Here is a 24454-nt window from a genome sequence, read left to right as displayed (position 1 = left end):
GTCTGGAGTTTAGTTTACAGTAGTGTGCCAATATTACTTAATTTTAATCATAAATGTGTCATGGTAATGTAGGGTGTTAAGAAAAGAGGAAATATGGTAAGGATATAGAATTCTGTGTAGCATCTTTGCAACTTTTCTGTAAGTCTGAACTTATTACAAAAGTTTACTTTAAAAATACCCTACTTTGCCCGGCAAGAGCAAGGTCCTGAGTTTGATCCCAAGTACTGGAAAAAAGAAAAGAAAACAAAACCTACTTTTTCTGCTTTTGACATAGAGCAGCTACATTCCCCACTGTATGCCATTCCCATCTAAAGCTATATTATTATTCCATCAGGACTTGGTTGACCATTGTGTTGAGTAAAATGTACAAGAAAATGTATAGGAGAAAGCTGTTTAAAGAAAGAACACAGCAAATCTTAAAGATAATAAAAATCTTTGAAAACAATGTGATATTAAAACATTTTTAACAAATGTATCTTCTTACAAACAACCACAAAAGAGCCAAGGTAATAAAAATTTGCCTTCATTGTACTGTGATCCTATTAAAATACAAGTAATCTCCACAGGTCTGCCTTTCTCAGGAAATGCCCTGTCCTTCTGTAATCTATGTTACAGCATAGAGTTCTAAGCTATTATTACCCTTTGGGGAGAGCTGTGCTTTATTGGATTGTGTGCAACAAGGTTGCGGCCTACATGCACCCCCTGAAAGAATATCTAAGTATTCCAAGTTCTAAAAAAAAATTAAAATGTAGAATTTGGCTGCTGACTTCCTTAAATGTGAACAAAGGTAGATACCATTTCCAAACCTTGTAAATTATAATCCTACAATTAAATGCAGGTGGAATATGCCATGACTTTCTCTACCCCACCTTTGTCCCCTTGGTGACAGATTGTCTTTGGTGAATATTTATGGTGACCATGCTTACCTAGTCTTAAATATTTACAGTGCAATTGTATTACCAATTTGGGGGGCTAGTTCATATTCTCAATGTACAGTTTCTTGATTAATCTCAATAACCTTATAAGCAATTTTTGCTCATCATTATTCATTTGATTTCCACCACTACTCGTAATAGATTTTAATCATTGTGATACCATTGCAGACACTAATATCATTGGTTCACCTGTATGTTCCTTCCAAAGGGATAATTTTAGGAACTACTGCGTTTTCTGCCTGTGCCTCTAGATAAATGCCTTTGTATTAAGTCTGTTATTCATAGACTCATTCATCACTGTTCTGGGAAGATTATAGATTTCCCTTGTAATTTGGAAACTCTGCGTTCTGGTAGAGTTTGCTATTAACTGAAAGGCTGCATAGTCAACCTTATTTTCCTGTGGATTTCAGAAACAAATGTTATATGATTTTCAGCATAGCGGTACAGCGAAGGAACAAAGTCTATCTTTGGGACAGGAAGAACACTGGCGAAGAAGAACAGAACGTCAGCAGGATTCAGTGGAACATGGGCTCCTGGTGAGGGGACAGTGCAGGAAAAAAGGTGACTGTCTCTTGCTGTCCCCAAGCTTTCTTCCTCCACCCTCAATTAGAACAGAACTTTGGTGGGAGGGAGTAGTATGAGGAGGGAGAAGCTCACCTGCTTCCTGCATTTTCTTTCCTCCCTCCCCATCTCCTGGACTTCTAGCAAAACTACATTAGAAGGTTGGCCTCCAAGACTTGAACCCTGGCATTGCTGGATGTCCTCTCTAGAGTGGATTCTAGAACATCTGCTGTACTTAGCACAGAGAACTGCAGCGTTTGCATTGTTACAGGGTAGGAGGAAAGAACTTTACATACGCTAATGTTCCAGTTATCGAAATGCCAATTAGCGATCTCCAATAAGAAGTGTATGATCTTCCTTGCATCAAAAAAATGTTTGTCACTTAAAAAGAAGCTTTCCACATAATTTTCCTTACACGAAAAACATTTACGCTTCTAAGAGAGCAGTTTTGCTTCACCATGAAGTTAGTATCCCTTGATCTGTATTTGACTTAAGGCCTAGATATTCAGTTTTCATATTCTTTCAGTCATCTTCTGCTGTTTTGTGAGTAGCTTTGCACATATTTGTGCTGCCTTCTTCTGCCCTGGCTAAGCATTGCCAAGGAAGATCACTGGAATGAAAGTATTGAGGATGGATGACTTCTTACTCACTGATGTTTGTATCTCTGAAGCCTAGCACAGTGTTCAACACATAAAATGTGTTTTAGTCCTATTATTTTACATATCCAGAAAATTTTTCTTATGTCTTCTTTCTTCAGATGTGTGTCACCACGTTATGCACCAGAACACAGAGCTCCCACTGGGCAGGAATCGTATAGGTTTGCGAGTACCGTTAACAGTAGGTTCTGGGGAGTTGTAAGCAAACTTACCAAGTTTCTTTCCGGCTGGCTTGACAAGAGTTCCTGCAAATGACCTGCTTCTACACCAAATATCTATTACCTCTTGGTATCTGTTACTCACTGACCTGTTTTTCTGGGGGCCACTTCTTTTCTAACTTCTCATGTTGTTGAGGTGTTTAGTTGCTTCTATTTCTGACCTCATTTCCAGAAAAGTAGAACACCTTAGAAAACCTATATCAGGTTTTAGAGAATTGAGAGAAATGGGAGCGGTGGATAAATACTAATTCTCATAAAGGGATTCAACATAAGAGGACTTGGTCCCATTGAGAATCAACCAACCAGAATTGTACATCGACCACTAGGCCAGGTATACTATTCACTTTAAGAAGAAACTGTGGAAGTACAAATAAGCTGGTTAGAATCATAGGACTGATTAGTTACAACCTTCTCTATAAACTGAATTCCTATACGTTAACAGCGCAGATCTTCTCAGTGTTGACATCTGTGCTTCATGGTGTGGAGAGAGTCCCCCTTCCTACGGAGCCATCCATCTCCAGGTCCACACGGAATGTGTCCAGGATCCCTGCACCCCGCTTCTCCATTTTTCTGTTTGGTCTGCAACAAACACTGCTTTGTGGGAGGGTCTCCTTGGCCTTACGTTTCCAGGCCAGCCTCCCAGTGCTCTTGGATGGATGGACATGGCTCCTTTTCCAAATCCTGTCGACTCACTGGGCTGAGAGAATGAGGCCAGCATACTTGCTTCCTATCTCCTCTTTTCTAGACCACTCTTCATCCAACTTGTGCCCCCAAGTTTCCATTTATGGTCATGTCAAGCTCAGTATTTCAGATGCACAGAAGCAACTCCTTTTGCCACTCTTTCTTGTCCCTTCCCACTGCTGCCCCAAACACTTCTAGCTCTGTAGCCAAACTATTTTCAGATTTTCCAACTAGTCACTTTGAAGCCAGTTTCTCCTTCCTTCACTTCCCTGTCCACTGCACTGCTGCTTATTTAATCTAAAAAGTCAATTCTAATCTAGCTTTTTTGGACAAATGTAAACAGTTTACTTAGAAACAGGTACCCATTTTCATTACAGAATATAAAACTTGGTTTAAACTCTATAAAAAATAATCAATATCCAAATTCAAGAGAACGAGCACTCATAGAACACTATAGTTCACTCATCTCAGGCTTGATTTAAACCAAGAATAAGGAAGAACACCAAGAAACCCCAGGGGTCCACAGAGATGAGCATAGAATGCTTGCGGCCAAGTCCCCCACCTCCAGAAGCTGCCGTCCTAGCAGACTACAGTTTTCTAAGTTGTGATTTTTCAGATCCAGCCTGGGGATCTCTGCATGTAGTGAGCAGCAAGGTTGTCCTGCCACACAGTTCATGATGTGCCCTCTGTAAGCCAGGTCAGTGGTGTTATTAATTATCTCTGGTCTTCCCAACAGTAAAAAGGGGAAAACTGTGAGGGTGGAGAAGGTTGATGACTCTTTGATGGGGTTAAACCCACACCGAGCAGCCCAAGTCACAGGACTGTGGAAGACCAGAGGATACACCTAGGTTCAGAAATAATCACCACTCAGCATCACCCGAATGTATGATCCAGAGATACGGGCAGTATCAAAGGTTATATACACATTTATTTTAGTAACCTGAGGGCTAAAAACCTGGAACACAATAATTCTTCTCAAAAGAGGCTCATTGATAAGAAAGGGCCAGAATGGACAGGGTTTGTGACATAAAATATGGTTAAATGGAGTTGGAAACAGAGGGCGGTTTCTTTAGCTCCTTCTCCAAGGTCCAACATTTTGCTAGGGAGTAGCCAACTGTTGATCTGTGATACACTTAATTCTAATCTAGTTTTTAAAAAAGATTTCCTTGCTTATTGAACAAAGCCCAGACTCCTTAGTCTGGCATCCAGTTCCCTGTATGGTTTCAACTTTGAACTTCAGCGTTATCTTTCAGTGTCCTCCTCTTCAGCAAGCCTACTCAATGTACTTTCCTGCCCCACAGGATCTTCTGCTCTTGAAAATTGTAGTAATAGTTGCAGTTTTTTAGCACTATGCCCCAAGTGTCGCATTAAGCACTTCGCACTGAATTAACTAAAAAAATAGTGTAAGATAGGAACTATTATCCCATTTTAACATATAAAAAAATTATTACAGGGATTTCGTAAATAACATAGCTAAAGAATGGCGGATCTGGATTCGAACCCCATCCATCCATCTCCAATGCTTATGCTCCTTCCTCCATTTGAAATGTCCTCCTACTCTTTACTTACCAAAGTATTCCCATTCCCCCCAAAACCAGCTCAGACTAACCTTCTCTCATGCAACTATTTTTCATCCCTCTGACCAAAGGAATCATCTCTCCTCTTCATCTGCACAGTACTGTGGATACTTCGCTTAGTCTTCACAAATGCCAAACTGACAGTAGGCTGTGCTTGCAGCACTACTGGTGCTTGTCTACTACATGTTCTTCATTGCTTATTGTGATCCTTTGAATATAGTAGGCATTTAGTACGTGAATATTGCACTGATTCAATACCTACTTATCTGTCTACGCAGCTGTTTATTGTCTATTCATTGGGCTGTTTGTGCGGAAGAAAGTGCCAGAAAGCTTTCCCAGACCATCTTTCTCAAAATACGGTAGCCACATGGACCTGAAACTCTTTTTAATAGTTGTTTTTTGCATAAAAAGTGCATGCTGTATACTCAAGACATTTTTTATTCAACTAAAAGAATCAACTGTTTATTGATTTCTCTACATATAATCAGAGGGTGCATGTCAACAGTTGCTTTTTTTTTAAGCCCTGCTTCTTGTGGAATCTGAAGCGAAGACAGCTTGTTTCTCCCTCACCAGCACTGGGGGAAAAGCAGGCATGAGGAACGAGACGCAAAAGTGACAGAAAGTGGCAGAATCAGGATTTAAACCTAGGTGTATTTGACGCAAATGCCACAGTTATTTACCAATGTGCTACACGGTATTCCAAATCGATGGCCTAGCCATTTTGTTGCCCGAAACACAGTCATGTTTTGACAATACATTCTGGTCACTGAGATTAGATTTGTGTTTTCCCAACAAATTAGCTTCTTACTGGTAATTTAAGATGGGGATACTTTGTTCTCTTCATTTTGGTTTCAATGTAGAAAAAGTGCCCTACAATTTGCACCAGGGTATCTCCTGTGTTTTAGGTTCTATCTCTGTTGAGAATAAACAAAAATAGTTGATGCTTTTATGTATCTCTTTTCCTAACACATTAGGGAAGGCAACTACAGCTTGGAGTTCCCAAGCTTAAAGTGTTGCTGCCATCACTCTTCTATCTCCTCTCATCTATTCATATGAAATCAAAGCACAACTTAAAAAATGAAGAATACAATTGCTTTCATGTTTTGCTTTTGCACTGCATTTTCTGAACCAGGATGATCCAGTTTGCAATACAGCACATATGGGAGAAAAAGGTAAATTCAAATTTTTCTGATAAGACATAATTAAAATAGACCTTACAGGAGATCAGTGCTTTTCCAACAGAACACAACTTTCGTCAGAAGGTGCACGTTGTTCTTCATACAATGGTCCTTTTTCATTCCTGCTCCTTTTCTCACCATTTTCTCTTCTCACTTTTATTCCCAGCATGTTGAACTTCTTACAAGTCTTTGCAAAGATGTTTTTTTGCACATGTGCAGCTCTGCCCATGTGGATCTCTCCTCTTTACCTTACCTACCTAACCCCTGTTAGTTCTTGAAGCCTAACCTTATATTGCGCCTCCTGCTCGTCTCCCTAACTCCTCCAACATCAAGACCATTCTATGTTTATCCTGCTCATTTCCCTCTGGTAGCTTTGCAATTGCCTATTAACTCTCCTGTCTCCCCAGTTAGCTTAGAAACTCCCTGAGGACAGGAACTGTCTCTTGCCCATTGTCCATTGTTACCAAGGCTGATATTTGGAACATGTTAGGTGCCTGTTACACTTTTTACTGGATTAATCAATAAACAGATAAAAGAACTAACTCTTCTAAGACCCAAGAGTCACTCTAGACGGGCAGCTTCGTATATTTTAGGCCTTAATATTTACTGACAGATTTGAAAGATTGAATTATAGGGGGTTTGCTGAACCCACATTATTAAAATATTTGAACAACTGCCAGATTTCTTATCGTTATGTGTATTTTACAGATGGATATTTTACTTGCACAGAAATTATTCTTATGGGAAATAATGTAGACATTTCTAGTGAGTACACCATGAAAAAGTGATGGATCAGCCTAAATTAATCTTAGAAACTAAATATAACTGAGTGGAAAAGAAATAATGCTTACTGTTATTAAGAGGGAAAGCACGCACCATTTTTTTTCTGTAATCAATTGCAAATTTGCACTTGATAACTCTGCTTGTTGTTTAATCAAAAATGATTATCTTTCTTGATTAGGAGTATTTTTTTAAGGAAAAGGAATTGCTAATTAGTTTGCTATCACTCTGTTGAAGGTGTTTGCAATTAAATTGAGGAGGTAAAGAAACCTGCAAATGATCCAAATGCTAAAATGTAGTTACTAAATATTGAAGGAGTTCCTCTTTCCATCTATGTGAAATTCTAAACTTCCTTAAAGACTTCTTGAAAATTTTTCTTACAGAAACAAATCTGTAAAATCTTGGTTGAGACCAAAGATTGATAGTCCAACATTTGTATTATGCCTGTGTGTAAAAATGGAAGCAAATTGCTATTGTGTATATAGATACAATTACATTAAGATGGTCTAATATTATGAGTTTAAGTTGTTTATTCCCCACCTTAATAAGGCACTAACTATGCATAATAGCTACTTCTGATTAGATCACATCAGACCTGGTACATTAGTCTCCCCAAGCTTTTAGGACTTTTATTTCTGTTATTCATTTCACCTGGAAACAATTCCAAGGGTACAGTCACTATTGATGCATTGGTTCCTTCAGTAATAATATTTGAAGATGTTTGCTTCTTGGAAAGTCCAACTTCCTCAAATTAGTTTTTTTCCATCTTAACCATTTTTTCAGTGTACAGTTCAGTAGCATTAGCTATATCCACATAGTGCGACACATCTCTAGAATATTTTCATCTTGCAAACCTAAAACTCTGAATTCACCTCACAACCACTTTTCCCTGCTCCCCCATGCCAGCACCTGGCAGCCACCACACTACTTTCTAAAAGTTTGATTTTGGACATATCTCATGTGAAATGAGTTGTAGTACATATAAGGTATTCTTTATGAGAAAGTACAAACTCTCATTTAGCAGAATATCCTCAGGCTTGATCCATGTTGTTGCATGTGACAAGATTTCCTTCTTTTTAAGGCTGAATAAGATTCTACTATATGTATGTGTTATATTTTCATGTTCATCCATTGGTGGACATTCAGGTTGCTTCTACTCTTTGTCTATTGTGAAAAAGGCTACAATAAATATGAATGTGCAAATACCTCCTTGAGATTCTGCTTTCAGTTTGGAGGGGGGGTACATACCCAAAGGTGAGATGGCTGGATCATAGACTAGTTCTACTTTTAATTTTTTGAGGAAACTTTATATTGCTTTCCATAATGGTTGTACTGTTTTATATTCCCATGAATAGTGCACAAGGGTTCCAATTTCTCCATGTCCTCATCAAAAGGTCTGCAAACATTTCTTTCCCCTTCTGTAGGCTGCCTTTTTACTCTCTGAATGATTGATTTCCTTGGATGCACAGAAGTTTCTAAATTTGCTGTCATTTGTCTAATTTTGCTTGTATTACCTGTGCTTTTGAAATCATATCCAAAAAAGTAATTTATCATTCATTGTCATAAAGATTCTTCCCTATGCTTTCCTCTGGTGTTTTATGGCTTTAAGACTTACAGTTTTAAGTGTTTAGATCATTTGGGGTGGGTTTTTGTATACAGTGAAGGGTAGAAGTCCAGCCTCTTTCTTTTGCATGTGGATATCCAGTTTTTGCAGCTGCATCTGTGGAAAAAACTGTCCTCTCCCCCTTGTGTACCCTTGGGATTCTTGTTGAAGTCACTTGACCATCTATATGAAGTTGATTTCTGGGTTCTCTGCACTGTTTCATTGGTTTATGTGGTCTGTCTAAATGAAACCATACTAGTGTTTTTTTGCTTTGTGTTTGGTACTGGGGATCAAACTCAGGTCCTTGTGCTTACAAGGCAGGCGGCAGAACCACTGAGCTAAATCCCTGGCCCGAACCATAATAGTGTTTGGACTACTGTAGCTTTATGGTACATTTTGAAATCAGGAAATATGAGGCTTCCGAATTTGTTTTTATTTCTGAAGATGGTTTTGACTACAATGGTATTTTTTTTAATGTGCAATGTTAGGCTACATTAAGGATAATATGGTATTCAAATACTGAGAAACAAGAATTAATTACTATTCCTTATTCATCAGATCATGTATACAGATCATATATACAGAGGCCCACTATGTAAAATTCTATATCCACATTTTATCAGAAACCTTGTGTCCATGTGAAGTAACTAGAATGAGGAAGATTTAGAAGTAAGGAACATTCGACAAAATATAAAATCTTCTGTGATGAGAAAGGAAATTAATTCACTCTTAAGTCCAAGTTAACTGTTTATGAATGAATCTTATTAGCAGTTTTTTAAAATCCCACACTAGTGCTTTTTTTTCTGTTTAACCTAAAAAGCAAAGAGAAGTGTAATTAAGCTTCAAGAAAATCTACATCAAAATCCCTGGTGGACCTCAAAAGATACCATTATGATAATAAAAAGAAAAAACAAGCAATGGGCTGAGGACAGACTATTTCGCAAGCTCTTTATCCGAAAAAGGACTTCGGCATAATGTATACAAAGAACCATTACAACTCAATTAGACAAACAACCAATCAAAAAATGTTTAAAAATTTGTTTTGAATAGACATCTCACCACTGAAGATATACAGTTAATAAGCACATCAAAAGAGGTCCAACATCATTAGTCAATTAAACGCCAATTAAAAACCACAAGGAAATGCCATTTCACATCACCCAGAATGACTATAATTTTTTTAAAAAACTGATAATATCAATGTTGAGAAGGACAAAATTCTACATTACTGACAGGAATGCAAGAGGTTAAACCACTTTAGAACATAATTTGACAACTTTATAAAGACATTAACATAAATTTCTAGATAGTCCAGAAATTCCATTCTGTTGGATATCTTTACCTAACAGAAATTAAAACTATATGTAGGCTTAGATTTAGACAGGATTGCTTTTAATAGCATTATTCACAATAGTTCCCACCAAAGGGGGAAAGTGTTGATTAATTGGAGAATGTTTATGTCTGTATATATAATGTGGTATATCCATAAAATGGAACATTACTCAGCAATAAAAAGAGAACAAATTAGAAACATACGTTTCTATATGGATGAACCTCAAGGTCTTCTTTCCTCTTTTTCTTTTCTTTTCTTTTTTTAGTTTATTGGTACATTTTAGGTATACGATACAGTTACATTCATCATTGGGATCTTGTACCTTTACATGATGTATCCTGGTTCTTATATTTTCCCCATTCCCCAGCCCTCCCTTCACCCCCTCCACCCTAACCTGTTTAAGATAAGTTTACAAAGATACTGTTTCCATGTTTGCCTTTTCTCATAGTTTTTCTTTTGCCTTCTTACCTTTCCCCTACCCCTCTTACTTTCCCTACTCTTTTAGACCTTTTCTTCCTATTATATAATATCATTTATAATTTATAATTGAGCATTTCCAAAATACTCAATACCACTGAGGAAAATGCAAATCAAGACCAAAGTTAGTACTTCACATCCACAACTAATCAGTGAGACAGAAAACAACAAGTGTTGGTTGGGATATGGAGAAGCTGGACCATTCATCCATTTAAAATGGTACAGTCCATTGTGGCCACACTCTTACGTGAAATATATAGGACACACTCGAGTAAATGCTGAATAGTTAGTTTCTGTGGTGTAAAAACTAAAAGTGTAAATAAGGTTCAAATGGTGTAAGTGATAATGTGAAATAGGGAGAAAAAGGAGAAGGGGAAGTGGGACGGGGAAAGGAAATAAGGGAAGAGAAAAATATGAAAAAAGGAAAAATGGAAACAAAGTCTTTACGTGAAATATATAGGACACACTCGAGTAAATGCTGAATAGTTAGTTTCTGTGGTGTAAAAACTAAAAGTGTAAATAAGGTTCAAATGGTGTAAGTGATAATGTGAAATAGGGAGAAAAAGGAGAAGGGGAAGTGGGACGGGGAAAGGAAATAAGGGAAGAGAAAAATATGAAAAAAGGAAAAATGGAAACAAAGTCTCTGATTAAATGGTGCAGCCACTTTGGAAAACAGTTTGGTAATTTCTAAACATGTTAGACATAAAATTCCATATGACCCAGGGATTCCTTTCCTAGGTATCTATCAATGAGAAATGAAAACAAATGTCCTCAAAAAGACTTGAGTGCTTGAATATTCATAGCAGCATTACTCACAGTGACAAAAAAAAAGGGCAGATACAGCACATTAGTGGTGGGTGGATTAAGGAAAGGGAACAATGGAATGTTACCCACCAGTAAAAAGGAATCAGAGAACTGATACATACTTTGACCAGGGTGATCCTTACAAAGTGAATAAATCTGAAGTGCTACATCCTATTAATAAAAAATACATATGAACACGAAAAGAACACATATGGTAGGATTCCATTTATGTGAGATGGACCAAAAAGGAAGCCTAAAGCCGGGCATGGTGGTGCATGCCTGTAATCCCAGCACTTCGGAGGCTGAGGCAGGAGGATCTCTGCGAGTTCAAGACCAGCCTGGGCTACATAGTGAGTTCCAGGTCAGTCTCAACTACATAGTGAGACACTGTCTCAAAGAACAAAACAAAAGAAAAAACCCAAAAAACAAAAAAGGAACCCTATAGAGACAGAGAAAATGTTAACAATTTCCTAGGGCTGGAAGTGAGAAGGGGAAGTGACTGCAAATATGCACAAGATTTCTTTTGGGGATGATAGAAATGTCCTGAAATCATATTGCAGTGACAGTTGCATAATTTTGTAAATATACTGAAAGGTATATAATTACACATGCATGAGAAGTGATTTTATGATATATAAATTATAACCTCCATAAAGCTGCTAGAAAGAATAACATTAAAAACTCATATTAGAGGTAGAGGGCCGGGGATTTAGCTCAGTGGTTCGGTGGCCTGCCTTGCAAGCGCAAGGACCCGAGTTCAATCCCTGGAACAAAAAAAAAACTAGTAGTAGAGGTAGAAATCACTTAGTCTAACACCTTCATTTCATAGATAAATAAAGTAAATGAAGTCAAAATATCATAAAGGGAGACATTATCTGAGTAGTACCTAGAACCCAGGCAGTTGGGGATTAGCGTCCTTACCAAGTCTCTTTTTGCCTGTGCATTCCTTGATCACTCAAGCTAGGAGAGGTCACCTTTCCACGTAGTCTCACAACACTGGCATTTCCTTTTTTACCCTTAATGATGAATTGTGGTCTATTTCTCTGACTGGAGAGCTGGCTCCACGAGAGGGTGACCCTTTCCCGGTTTTGCCCACCATGGTATCTCAGCTCCTAGTGCAGTGTGCAGAGACAATGTGGTTCTCAATAAATATTTGTTAAATGAATGAATGAATGAACGGGCAGATGCGTCTAAAGGCCACATGTCCTCAGTAGTCACGGTGAAGAAACACCCCAAGTGGGACATTCCCCTGGCTATGACAAGTGGCATCTTGCACTGGAGATGTGCATTACCCACTTGAAAGAAGATGAGGCTGAATATTTTATTAGATTTCATGATAAAACAGTTTCTAGGTTGAAAAGAGGGGCCATCTCAGAAGAAAAGCTCCATTTTGCTTGGACTATTTGGAAAGAAGAGAACACTTGATAAAGCCCTCTAAGAAAACAAAAGCCTATAAAAAGGTATAGACCAGGGATAATGAATGTACTTTGTATTCATTATGTATTGCAAACATGTACTAATTTTAAAAAGAGAACTTTATAGGCTATCAACTGCCCAGTTGATTCTTTTGCTGATTTCTGAGTATGTTTGGAAGGGTTGTATATACAGGACATGGGAGAATCTGGGGTTGGGTAATTTCCAAGAGTCAAACCCTTTTAAATGAGTTGTTCATTGCCATAACAGTTTTAATTATCATGAAAGTGACCTAAAAACCGCTGAACATAGAACTTCCTATCACAAAAGATTAGATTGATTTCTGCTTCTGATCAAACAACGATGACTGTACTAGCAGGACAGCTTTAAAGGTCCGAGTTTTAGGGAGCATGTGACATCAGGGGAGGATAGAAAGGTAAATGGTTGATTATGGTACAAACTGGCCAATGTTGAATCCATTCAGGCTCTTAGGGTACAAAACACAAGTTTAATCTGCAATCTTGGGCCAAAAAAATGGTGGAAGAATATGAGGAAAAGATAGAAGAAACAGGTCCTCAAAACAACAGAAACTTGAATGGCTACAAGGATCTAGAGGACAGGAAACAATAATCTTTTCAAGGTCCTCTTGTTAGATTAAGTTAGCTCCGCCATTTCCCAACATTTTGTCAATCTCTCTCATTCCATTCAAATCCAGAATAATCTGCTCGGCCAAATGCCTATTCCCTGGCCAAGGAGTGCAAGGCAGCTTCACCAACAGTCCCACCAAGACTCTACGCAGTGGGGAGGAACTATTCCTCAGAGCAAAAGTGGATTGCTATTTTCAGAATATGAGCAGATACAAGCTGATAATAGCCCCACACAGATCCATCAGCCCAGAGCATCACAAGAGTATAGACCTAACTCAGTGGTGGAGTGTTTCAGTTTAATTTCCAGACCAAGGACAAATAATAAACAGAGACTTTCTGGGAGAGATTTCCATAAAAAGCCTTCCTGTTACAGCTAGACACAAGCAAAATTAAGAAACATATCAGGTTCTCAAATAAATGCTAAGACATGGGGGAGTCAGGAGAAGGGATAGAAAAGCTTGAATAAGTCAATGTTTGATGGTAATAATAATGGCCAACATATCATTTAGGATGTGTTGTATTCCAGAGATTATGGTAACATTATTTCAATTAAATCTTCCACAAACTGGTGAGGCTGCCCTAAGATCCCTATAAAGTAAAAAGTCCAGTTTTCTCTCTCATAACTGGGAAAGCATAGGACTGGAAAAAACAAACTTGCTCAAAATATCCACAGCAAGTGGTGCTGTTTGATTTGACCTGAAGTTGGCCTGGCTGCAAAGGTCATGTTCTAAACAAATATGCACTAAACCCCCTCAATGTCTTTGTTATTAAAAAATCAAATATTGTATTGGTTTTGTATTTATTTTGTTTTGTTAGTTTCTTTCTCTTTGAATGGCAACATTATTAAGGCTACACAAAATCTGAAATAAATAATTCCAAACTGAAAAGTAATCTTAGGACTCTTCCCTTATGCTATATTCAAAAAATTAATTAAAAATGGATTAGAGATCTAAACTTTGAAATATAAAGCTAGAAAAGTTTAGAGGAAAACATAGGGCAAAACTGCTGCAACACTGAATTTGGCAATTACTTTTTTGGATATGACCTCAAAAGCACAGATAACAAAAACAAAAAATAGACAAATGAGACTCCAGTAATCTTAGAAATTTCTATGCAACCAAGGAAATAATCAATAGGGTGAAAAGGCAGCCACAGAAAGGGAGAAAATATTTGCAAACCCTATACCTGAAAAGGGCATAGTATACTAAATACATAAAGAGCTCCTAAAACTCAACAACAAAAATCAAATAACCAAATAATGGGCAAAAGACTTGAAAAGATATTTTTCCAAAGATTTCATAGGATCAGAAACATATGAAAAGATGACCAACATCTTTAATTTTCAGATAAATGCAAATCAAAGCTACAGTGGAATGTCACTGAATGCCCATTCGGGTGGCCACTATAAAACAAACAAACCTAGAAAACCCTAGAAAATAATAGTGTTGGTGGGAATGTGGAGAAATTAGAATCTTTTTGTTTACTGGAGTTGGGAATGTAACAGGTTAACAGTCATTATGAAAAACAGTGTGGGTGCTCTTTAAAAAGTTAAAAATGGAATTACCATATGATTTAGCAAACTCACCTCTGGGTTATACCCAAAATAAGAGAACTGAAAGTAGGATTTCAAGGACATATTTACACATTAATGTTCATTGCAGAAGTTTTCACAACAGCCAAGAGGTGGAAGCAACCTGAATGTTCCTGGATAGATGCATACATAGAGACAATGTGATATTATACACGCACACACACACACACACACACACACACACACACACACACACACACACATAAATGTGATAGCAAACACACACACACACACACACACACACACACACACACACACACACACACACACATCTGGGGCAGCCTCCATCAAGAAGCCCTTCTCTGAGGTCAGAACTCCTTTGCCAGCGTAAATTCCTCAATGTGGGACTGCATAACTAAAGCAGTTGCAGTTTTTTTCCAGCATTTTTCCCCAAAAAAGATTTGTAGTTGTGTGTGCAGCACTTTGCCCTGATATGTGTGCTCTACAATAAAAACCAAATCTATTTTGACTCTTACTTATTTTTGAAAAGGAAGTCCTGTCACATGCTACAGTGCAGATGAAGCTTGAGGACACCATCCTCAGTGAAACAAGAAATGCTACGTGATTCCATTTATATCAAGTATGCAATCAGGTCAAACTTGTAGAAACAAAGCAGAACAGTGGTTGCTCAGGATGAAGGGCAAGGTAGAGTAGTGAAGAGTTGTTCAAAGGATATAATTTCGCAAGAGATCTGTTGCACAAAAGTGTGAATATAGTCAACAGCGCTGAGGTATACACTTAAAATAGTTAGGACGGGGCTGGGGATGTAGCTCAGTGGTAGAGTGCTCATCTGGCATACAGGAGGCTCCTGGTTCAGTCCTTAATACTACTGCCAAAAAAGAAAAGCCTCTGTGCATATGGTTCAACAACATTTTTAAAAAGCACTGTTGGCTCAGGTTAAGCTTGGTTTATACAAATTCTCCAGTTAATACAAGTTGCCACAAAAGCTGTCTGCCATCCAGTACCTGTGAAATTGATTTTTATAAGCTTCAACCCATTGTTCAAGTCTAAGCTAACTTAGCATCTTGATGTCATTGACTAGTCCCACCAGCTTTACCTTACTTGGAATGTTTGCTTACCATATCTCCTATATCTTTACCCAAGTCACAGAGAACAGGATGAGCCAAGGTTAAGGTCCCCAAAAGCTCTCTTCAAGCATTTTATTTGGACTTGTGTTTTCAACACCCCTGTCCAATCAACCCAAATATTTATGTATCAGCCTTTTATTTGTTACTTCCCATGTACCAAGCACCATTCTTTATACAAATGATATAAATATATACACAGGCACCTGCACAAACATGCACACACACACACACATCCTTAAAGTAGTCCATATTTCCATAGTTCAAAAAGTTTATCATAAAAGACTAAAATGCCTCACTGCAAGCCAGAAACACTGATCCATAAATGCTCTCAAAAACAATTCCACAATAAAAGTGCAGTCTATTTTCACCTCAAACCCAGGTAGTTTGACTTATTTGTCCTAGGACTGTTATTACAAAATTTCTACAAATACATTTACCTTTATATTTTCATAGCCTGCCTGCTTCTAAACAATTTTGTAATTTCTTCCAATAATTAAACAATTTTTATGCTGAATTTAAATATTCAGTAAGGATTCTGTTTGGTTTGAATTTGTGTGATTTATTAAACCCATGGTTTTAATTACAGTAATATTTAGAGGACTAATTATGTCTGAGTAATAGTACAGTAAGAAGCAATTTATTTATTTTTTAATAAAAATACTTCAATTTATTCTTATGAAACATTTATTTCCTTTTTTGTACGGAGCAATTTAAATGTCATTCCTAGTTCAGGTTAGGAGCAAGTTTACTTTTTAAATTATGAATGTTTTACTTTCTACTGGCCATTGGATAATTAATTCCAAAGACTTAAAAAAAAAACAACAACACCAGACACAATGGCAGTAGTTCTGCGTCAACTCAGAACAATCAAAACTAAGTTCATTTTCTTAAAAACTGAAAAAAGTCCCTTGCACTCTGATTATTTTGGAGTCTTGGATTTCAAATCATTATTTCTAATAATTTTCAAAAAGTAAGACTCCATTTTGAAGCTTAAGGCACATTTTGAGGATAGGAGTTAGCAACTTTTATTCCAAAAATGGATTTGTTTTGTAAATTGGACAATGATATTACAGCATCAAGTTGAAATGCATATTGCAGTTTTCAGTTTGTAGTGCTCATATTTATAATTTTAAATAATTGCCTAATCCACCAACTGAATGTACTTTAATTTACTTACTAATTTTCATATTGAACATTTAGATTGCTTCCAGTTTTTTGATATTACAAATGATGAACATGTTTTGAATTGCTAAAAATCTGGCTTATTTTTATATAATACCATTAAAACATCCATATCACTGTATTTTTCCACTATTTAGATTTTTAATCAAGTAAATTATGCTGAACACTCTTGGCACATTAGGAGATAGCAGTTCCATAAGTTTTCTCTGTAATTTATCACTACCACTCAAAACTGATTTTTTAATAATCATTAATTCAAAATGACAACATAGTAATTTTCAGACTTTCATTGTACTACCAAATTTTCCACTGAACTTGTAATTAAAATGTCAGAATACATTCCCATTCTTGAAAACAATTTCTTGCTTCTGATGATTGATTCAAAACTCCATTTTATAAATCTTAATTCTCACATCTACTTCAGCAGTAAAACAAATTCTCAAGGGAAGAAATAAAGCAAAAGTTTAAATTTGAAAACAGTTTTTATTAGCTTGAAATGGACAACAGGGCTAGATAGTATTACTTTTAATTGTTGTTTTAAGATGGGGTCTTGTTATACTATCCAGGTTGACCTGAACTCACAATCTTCCTGTCTCAGCCTCCTGGGTTGCTGGGATTACAAATGTATATTATCATGCCCTGCATAACTTTTCTTTCCTTAAACCCTTAAAAATAAACATTTGAATTGTTATGCAAATAAGAGTTTAAACTTTTCCACTAGAAGGCTAATATTATTACTTGTGAATTTTTAGAAGTTTAACTTTTAGGCCAGGTATTTGGCTCAGTGGTGCCACTGCCTGCCTTGCAAGTGGAAGGTCCCAAGTTCATCCACAGTACCAAAAAAAAAAAAAAAAAGTTTTACTTTTGTATATTTTATTTTATTTTATTTTATTTTTTTTGCTACTGGGGATCGAACTCAAGTCCTGGTGCTGGTAAGGCAGGCGGCAGAACCACTGAGCTAAGTCCCGGCCCACTTTTGTGCATTTTAAAGAGATTATGTTCAATTAAGTCTAAAATCAGACTCATACTACATCTTGGTTCTGGCTTAGATTTTCCACTCTTAATTACAAAACAGGAAAAGACTGCTGGGTACAGTGTAAACTTCAGTGTAATATGCTAGCATGTCTCAGTCTTACTTCTTTATGTGCCTATAGTCAACCAGTTAAGTGGAATTCTGGGACTCGTGATTCATCTGGAACACAATTCACTGTTATTCTACCTGCAAAGGCAGCAACAACAAATATTAGGAAGTGGGTAATATCCAGTCTTGTTTTATTTAATGTAGAACGGTAGAGGTATAAATACATGACATCATCTCTCATTCATTCTCTTTAATCATTTTTGATGCGGATACTCAGTAGTTGCCAATACCTACATGGTCCACAAGCACACATTATCCAGACTTATAATAAACCATTTTTTTTGGAGAATGGACCAATTTTTTTCCCACCCTCATAAATCATATGAGAAGAAGACATTCAATTTGATGTGTCTTTGCGCCCCTCTTCTATGCAGGATAAGTCTCAAGGAAAGTTGTGTCTTTGGTTTTTACATTTCCCCCTAGTATAACAAAGGGCTGAATTCTCTCAAAAACACGTTCTGGGGCTGAAAACGTTTTTGTCAGAAGTTATGCAACTTTATGAAAAAGCATGGTCTTCTTCAAATTGGATATACTACAAATTGAAGACATTAGTCATAGCTGGTGCTCTTGCCTACCCTGCTTGAAGCATACACTTTAATACTTTTTCCAGGTCAGATTTTAAGTGGCGTATTGAAATATGGGTGAGGAAATACTATATGTAAAATAAAACAGGTCAGACAGGTAATATTTTAAAAAGCATCTGCATCCGAAGGAGAGGAAATAGCAGCATCATTTTCTCACGTTTCAGCCCCCAGGCTGAGAGGTTTAATTTAACAGAAGGCACTACAATGCAGTACCCATCATGCATGTGGCATACACTTAGTGAACATTTGCATGGGTGTCAGACAACCACCTTTTGGGGGGGTTACAAAAAAATGAAGACCTCCCTCATTGCCCTCTCTCAAAAGCTTATCGCACCTTTGGAGAGGTAACACCAGCATGAAAAGTTTAGCAGTGCGGGACACTGAATCCATGACACAAGACGATAGTATCTGAAGAACACGTGTGAGAAAAGTTTTGGAGGGTGCACAGAAGCGGCAAGGCTTAGGTTGGGTCTCCGAGGATGTGCAAGGGTGAGCTCGCTCGGGGAGCGCCGGAGAGGAGACCCTAGACCTAGAACACTTGAGAAAAGGCAGGATTGTGTAACTGTGCCCAAAGAATGGCAAGAAAACAGCCTAAGTAAAAGCCTACATCTATTGGAACTGGATTTAGGGGTATGGAGAGGCAGGGAAGTCCATGGACTTTTACTCCTACCCACTATTTGCCCGGCCCTTTCTTTATCTTGTTGAATACTTCCAACAACTTGATTGTCCAGGTTTCCAGATGAGAAAAGTAAGGCTGACACACATCTCATCATTGACCACAGTCTTAAGTTTGGTTGTTTACAACCCAGGTTTCAAACCTCATGGGTCTGTCAGAACATCCTTAGCACTTTCTACTATACCAGTTTCTTTAAGTGCCTTGCAGAGGAACTTGAACTTGGTACTGAACAAAATGGAGAACAGCTAAAAATACTTGAAGCCAAAAGGACTTAAATTATTTTTCGCAGTATGGCAGCACGCAGTAGAGGTTAGAAGGACCTAAGACTGGGGATCATTTTAAAAATTGATTTTTAAAGGAGCCATTATAATTTTGAGTGTTCCCTTAGAGCAGTTATAGCTTGATAAATATTTGTCTAGCTAGAAAAGACCACGGGACTAAACCAAAAGAGCACTGACTAGTTTTGCAAGCATGATCAAATGGGGTCATAGGTATATGACCTTGAAAAAGTCACTTCATCTTTCTGAGGATCAGTTCTCTTACTGCAAATATGAGTATCAGAGGCTTATAATGGGGTCTACAAGGAGATAGTAGATACATTTTCATTAAATACTGCCTGGCTCAATAAGCTGTCATTATTATGAAGGAGAAAATCCATGAATTATTTTAATTAATTCATAGAACCTAATGGGAATAACAGTTTCCCATTTTAAGGTTACAATCGTGAGCAGATTCTTGTAGATAACTCCACTGAGAGAAACAGAAGAGAATTAAAGGACCTTGTGTGGTGGGAATGATGAACACACCATCTTAAAGGTTTATCAAATGGCCTCCAGCAAACTCAGGGTGAGTGTGGGGCTGACTGCACACATAACTAGGCCTGGTGATTCATCCTATTAGTGCCTCAATCCCTAGCAGCCTGAGATCCTAAACAAAGATAAAATAAGTACCACAGTAAAATGCCTTAACTGCGTTAGAACCTCAATGTTTGTGAACATAGAAAAGTCACATTGAAGTTCAAAGTGCTTGGGTTTTATATGTTATGTAATTCCACATAACATTTCAATTTAGGGTTATAGACCATAGTCCTAGTTTAATCATGTTCTGAAAAACTTTCAGGTCTCATGGAATTATGCTGCCTAAACTTATTGTCTGTAAGTATTCCAGAAGAGGATGAATAATGGATCTTTTTGTCTAATGATCGTACTTATAGGCATTGTCTGGCCTTGTTTGTTGAAGATTGGTATTTTGAAACCACGAGACAGTATAGGTTCATTTTTTTTCCTAATTAAGAAAAATAGCTGACTCCTTACAGTAAAAGGAAAATAAGAATCTCCTTTATGTCTACAGTGCTTCCCCGCTGTTTCTTTTTTGTTCTACATTAAAACAGCTGCAATACTCTGCACATAAAAAAGAATGTGCTGTGGTTAAATATTCATGGCCACTTGCTATTCAATGTGTGCTTTTATTATTCTTAGCAAATAAACTATCTAATGATTCAGTTAACACACTTTATGAACTTCCAGTATCTAATTTTTATCTATCACTGACAGATTTCTGTTCTTTCTTAAAAAGAACATATGAGCCTTGTTTTTATGTGGACACCCAGCCTCCTGGAACAGCTGCCTGCTTTTCAGGATCTCCAGTCTCAGAGTTGTTTTTCTGGGTGCTAGGTATCAAGCTTGGGTCCTTGTGCTGTGAGGCAGGTGGCAGAACCACTGAGCTAAACCCTGGGGCCTTGCATTCTCAGAGTTGTTGAAGTTCTGGTGATGGAGACCAAGGAGAATGGAGGCAGAACCTCTCCTTCTGGGGAGTAGACTCCCTTCACAATTCACACTGGGGTTTACAAGGATTGACCAGCAAACAATTCTGCTTGTTATCTTCCTGTTTGGGTATGAAGAGAATGGCATCATTCCCTTAGCAAAGCAAAGAGAAAAAGAAGCCAAAGAAGAGGAGAAATGTTTCCTAAAATGTATTTGCCTTTCGGTCCAGCAGGGCTGATTTTACAAATATCTGACCTGGGTTGGCCTCAGAAGCAGCTCAGAAGGGCCTAAGGCCTGAGTCGATACTGTCACTGTCTAAAAGTTTTTGATAACTTTTGAACCAGGGTCTTCGCATTTTCATTTGGCACAAATTATGCAGCTGGTCTTGCAGCTTAGTGAAATATGTGATGAAAAAGATGGTCTCTTTCTTTCTTTGTGAAAGCAAAAGGCTGACTATTTCAAGCTGGCTGAAAAATAGAAGGCAACACCAAGGAACCAAAAGAGGTAGAAGGAAGGAACAGGAAATGTTTTAATGGTAATTTTTTTGTATGTGCAATTTATTCTCAAGGAAAACAGAAATGTGGTTAGAAAGAGAAGTTGGATAGTTGATGCCTCTTCTCACTGGCTTTTAAAAACAGTTGACAAATAATAACTGTCATATTTATGGGAAACAGTGTATTTCTACACATGCTTATGTCAGCTTTTTTTTACAAATTCTATTTTTTTACACCCTACCTTACGCTATGCTAGTAGTCATTTTCACATAATTCATAGCTTTGTTTATATAACTGACAGTGGCTACTGATACCAAAGGTAAAATATCCTTTGTTGATAATTTTCAAACCTAGAGTTCTCTCATTATTTTCATCATAATAAAAATATCTTCAAGGGCCGGGGATTTAGCTCAGGGGTTCGGTGGCCTGCCTTGCAAGCGCAAGGACCCAAGTTCAATCTCCAGTACCAAAAACAAAACAAAACAAAAAAACCTAAGGTCATTTATTCCATGCTTGCTGTAGCAAGGAAGTCATAAACTAGGTGTGTTTTGGCAAAGATTCAGAGGCCAGCAAAGTAATGGAAAAAGTCTTCAGGCGTCCCTGAGAGGAGGCTGTTGGCCTGGGCAGCAGGAGGCCAGGGAACCAGCATTCTGGGCTGATTGTTACAGAAGCTGTTTTACTTCGTGGATTGTACGAGAGCTACAGGCTGGCTTCCTTCAGAGTCCTCCTAGAATATGCTGGCCTCCTAGGCTGTTTTGCTGTAGATGTGAGGCTGATTTCCTGGACAGGTTGCTGCAGGCTGTGAGTTAGAATTTTTTTGGGGGGATGAGGTTTGAGACAGGGTCTCACTATGTAGTTGAGACCGACCTGGAACTCACTATGTAGCCCAGGCTGGTCTTGAACTCACAGCAGTCCTCCTGTCTCAGGCTCCTGAGTGCTGGGATTACAGGTGTGCAAAACCACACCCTAGAATTTTGTTTTTATATACAGCCCGAACATTGTCCATTTGTAGGCAGAGACTTGGTGATCTGGTTACAACAAATTCTGCATTTCTCATGATGCCTAAATAACAGATTTCCTTCTGGGCCAGTCTAGTTAATCATTTTTCATACTAAATGTACCAGAAAATGTACTGCTTACATAGTTTTACTAAAGGGCCCTTGTTAGCCAATTCATTTTGAGAGTTGATATGTTAAGAGTAGAAAACAACTTAATTGAAGCCAAGCCTTTAACAGTTTTTGCTACTGTTCTGCTTCAGTGAAAACAATATGTACCCTTCACTTTTTCTTTATATTTCTAAATTTCAGTCTCATCTAAATTTTCATGGGGTAATTCCTGGCCTTCAAGAAGGAAAGCAGGCAGAACCAAGAATATGTTTGAGATATAATGCTTCTAGCTACCCATTCTTACCAATGACTGGGCATCATTCCCTCTTGCTTGGACCTTGTGGACCATGAATACTGTGTGCAACAGAGGCTTTGTTCCACTGTGATTCCACTTGACAGACAAGAATTTCTGGTTGACAGTTGTTATAACAGCACCTGACAAGTTTAAAGTCCTAACTGAATTAGTAATGATTCTCCTTCTCCACTCAGGTTAAAAAATATCCATCACTTATATTAATTTCATCAGTAACATGAATAAAAAGTTCCAAGCCTGCACCATGAAACACAGTTAGTAGAAATCATTGTCATTATTGAGACATTGAATAACACTTTTAAAATACCATGTTAAAATGCTTACTGACATAGCTAACTCTTGGTTGCCAGTGAGCTTAGGGTTTTCTTCCTTCCACCACGTTTCTGTAGGAGCCAGTCAGGTGTCACCCAGCCCTTTCCCTACCTTCATCCCAGCTGCCGAGAAGTATTTCTGCAAGCATCTTTAGCACTGTATCCTTCAAGGCCTCATCCTTCAAGGGATGTAATAAGTATAATTAGTGTATGTGGTCCCTTCATACGTCACCTGCCTAATCAGAGGTAGGGTCTATCATTTTTGAGATGTAGATACCACCAGTGAGGTTAAGCACCTTGCTTGGGATATCATCACCATCAGAAAGAACTGACCAATGGCTTTACGACCCTAGGGTCCCATTTTAACTCTTAACCATCAGACTCTTCTGCAACTATAAAGGGTATACAGGTTCAGCATGAGACCAGCGGGGGCTGGAACGGTGTCACTTACTACATATGTAGCCTTGGATGACTTAAATGCTATGGGCCTCCATTTTTTTTTTTTTAAGGTAAAAATGTGGATAGTTTTGAGGGTTGGATGCTGTACTAATAACAGAGATTGGGCTTGTGTAGTGGGCGCTGTGGGAGGCTGTATGCGTATTAACCATAGCTCCATGATGGAAGCACCTTTATCATCTCCTTTTTGTAGAGGAGAAAATGCAGCGTGGAGGACATGCCCAAAGGCCAGCAGTGAAGAGGAGAACGGGGATCACATGAGGCAGATGAGGCTCTTCATTGCTATGCGAGACAATTTGCATGAAGTGTCTATCACCAAATCTGAAACAGAGTGGGTACTCAATAAACGACGGTTAAGTAGACAAAATAATTCTGTCTAGTCCTCAAGATTGTCAATCAGCTAGAGTCCCCTTCTCCCATCCACACCTGAGCCTCTCCAGAATTCACCTCTCTGATCTCAACAGCTCAGAAAACAAGGTTGGAAGAGAAAATTATTTGGGACCAGTTCTGACTATCTTGTGAGCTAGGTGCCTGGCACCAAGCATATAGTCTTTCTTGTCCATAAAATGGGGGCTATGTCTTCTTATCTACTTAACAGGGTCACTGCAAAGCTTGGACGTGTCCTCATATATGCAAATACCTTGAGAACAGACAAGTGGCATTGATTTGTTGGGTTTGGGGAAGCAGTTTTGAAACTCTTCGTTAAAGTGTGTGTGCTGGAGGGGGTTCAGAGAAGCCCCCCGGAGGAGCTCAGTTTGGACCTGAGGCTCGGGAGCCATCCGAGAAATGAGCAGATTTGGGCAAGTGAATAGTGCAGCACGTAAGTACTGTAAAAACACTGTCCTCTCGCAGAGTTGAGAATGAGACTAAAGCGTAGGGCATGGTC

At 38.1% G+C, this 24454-nt stretch overlaps 1 long non-coding RNA gene across 2 annotated transcripts; it reads left to right on the top strand.

Annotated features, from left to right (window-relative positions):
• The first annotated feature begins 735 nt into the window (after nucleotides 1-735).
• LOC104867006 lies at nucleotides 736-23816 on the top strand. 2 transcript variants are annotated; one of them, XR_781642.1, is made up of 3 exons: nucleotides 736-787; nucleotides 1370-1496; nucleotides 23762-23816. It is a non-coding gene; the product is annotated as an uncharacterized LOC104867006 (long non-coding RNA). The 2 variants fall into 2 exon arrangements; XR_781641.1 differs by lacking the exon at nucleotides 23762-23816 and adding an exon at nucleotides 1641-1721.
• The last annotated feature ends 638 nt before the right edge of the window (nucleotides 23817-24454 follow it).

The sequence above is a fragment of the Fukomys damarensis genome, unplaced genomic scaffold (genome assembly GCF_012274545.1).
Source record: "Fukomys damarensis isolate Sample0158 unplaced genomic scaffold, DMR_v1.0_HiC HiC_scaffold_33, whole genome shotgun sequence".
In the NCBI taxonomy this organism is placed as follows: Eukaryota; Metazoa; Chordata; class Mammalia; order Rodentia; family Bathyergidae; genus Fukomys; species Fukomys damarensis.
This window is presented reverse-complemented; position numbering and strand designations above follow the sequence as displayed.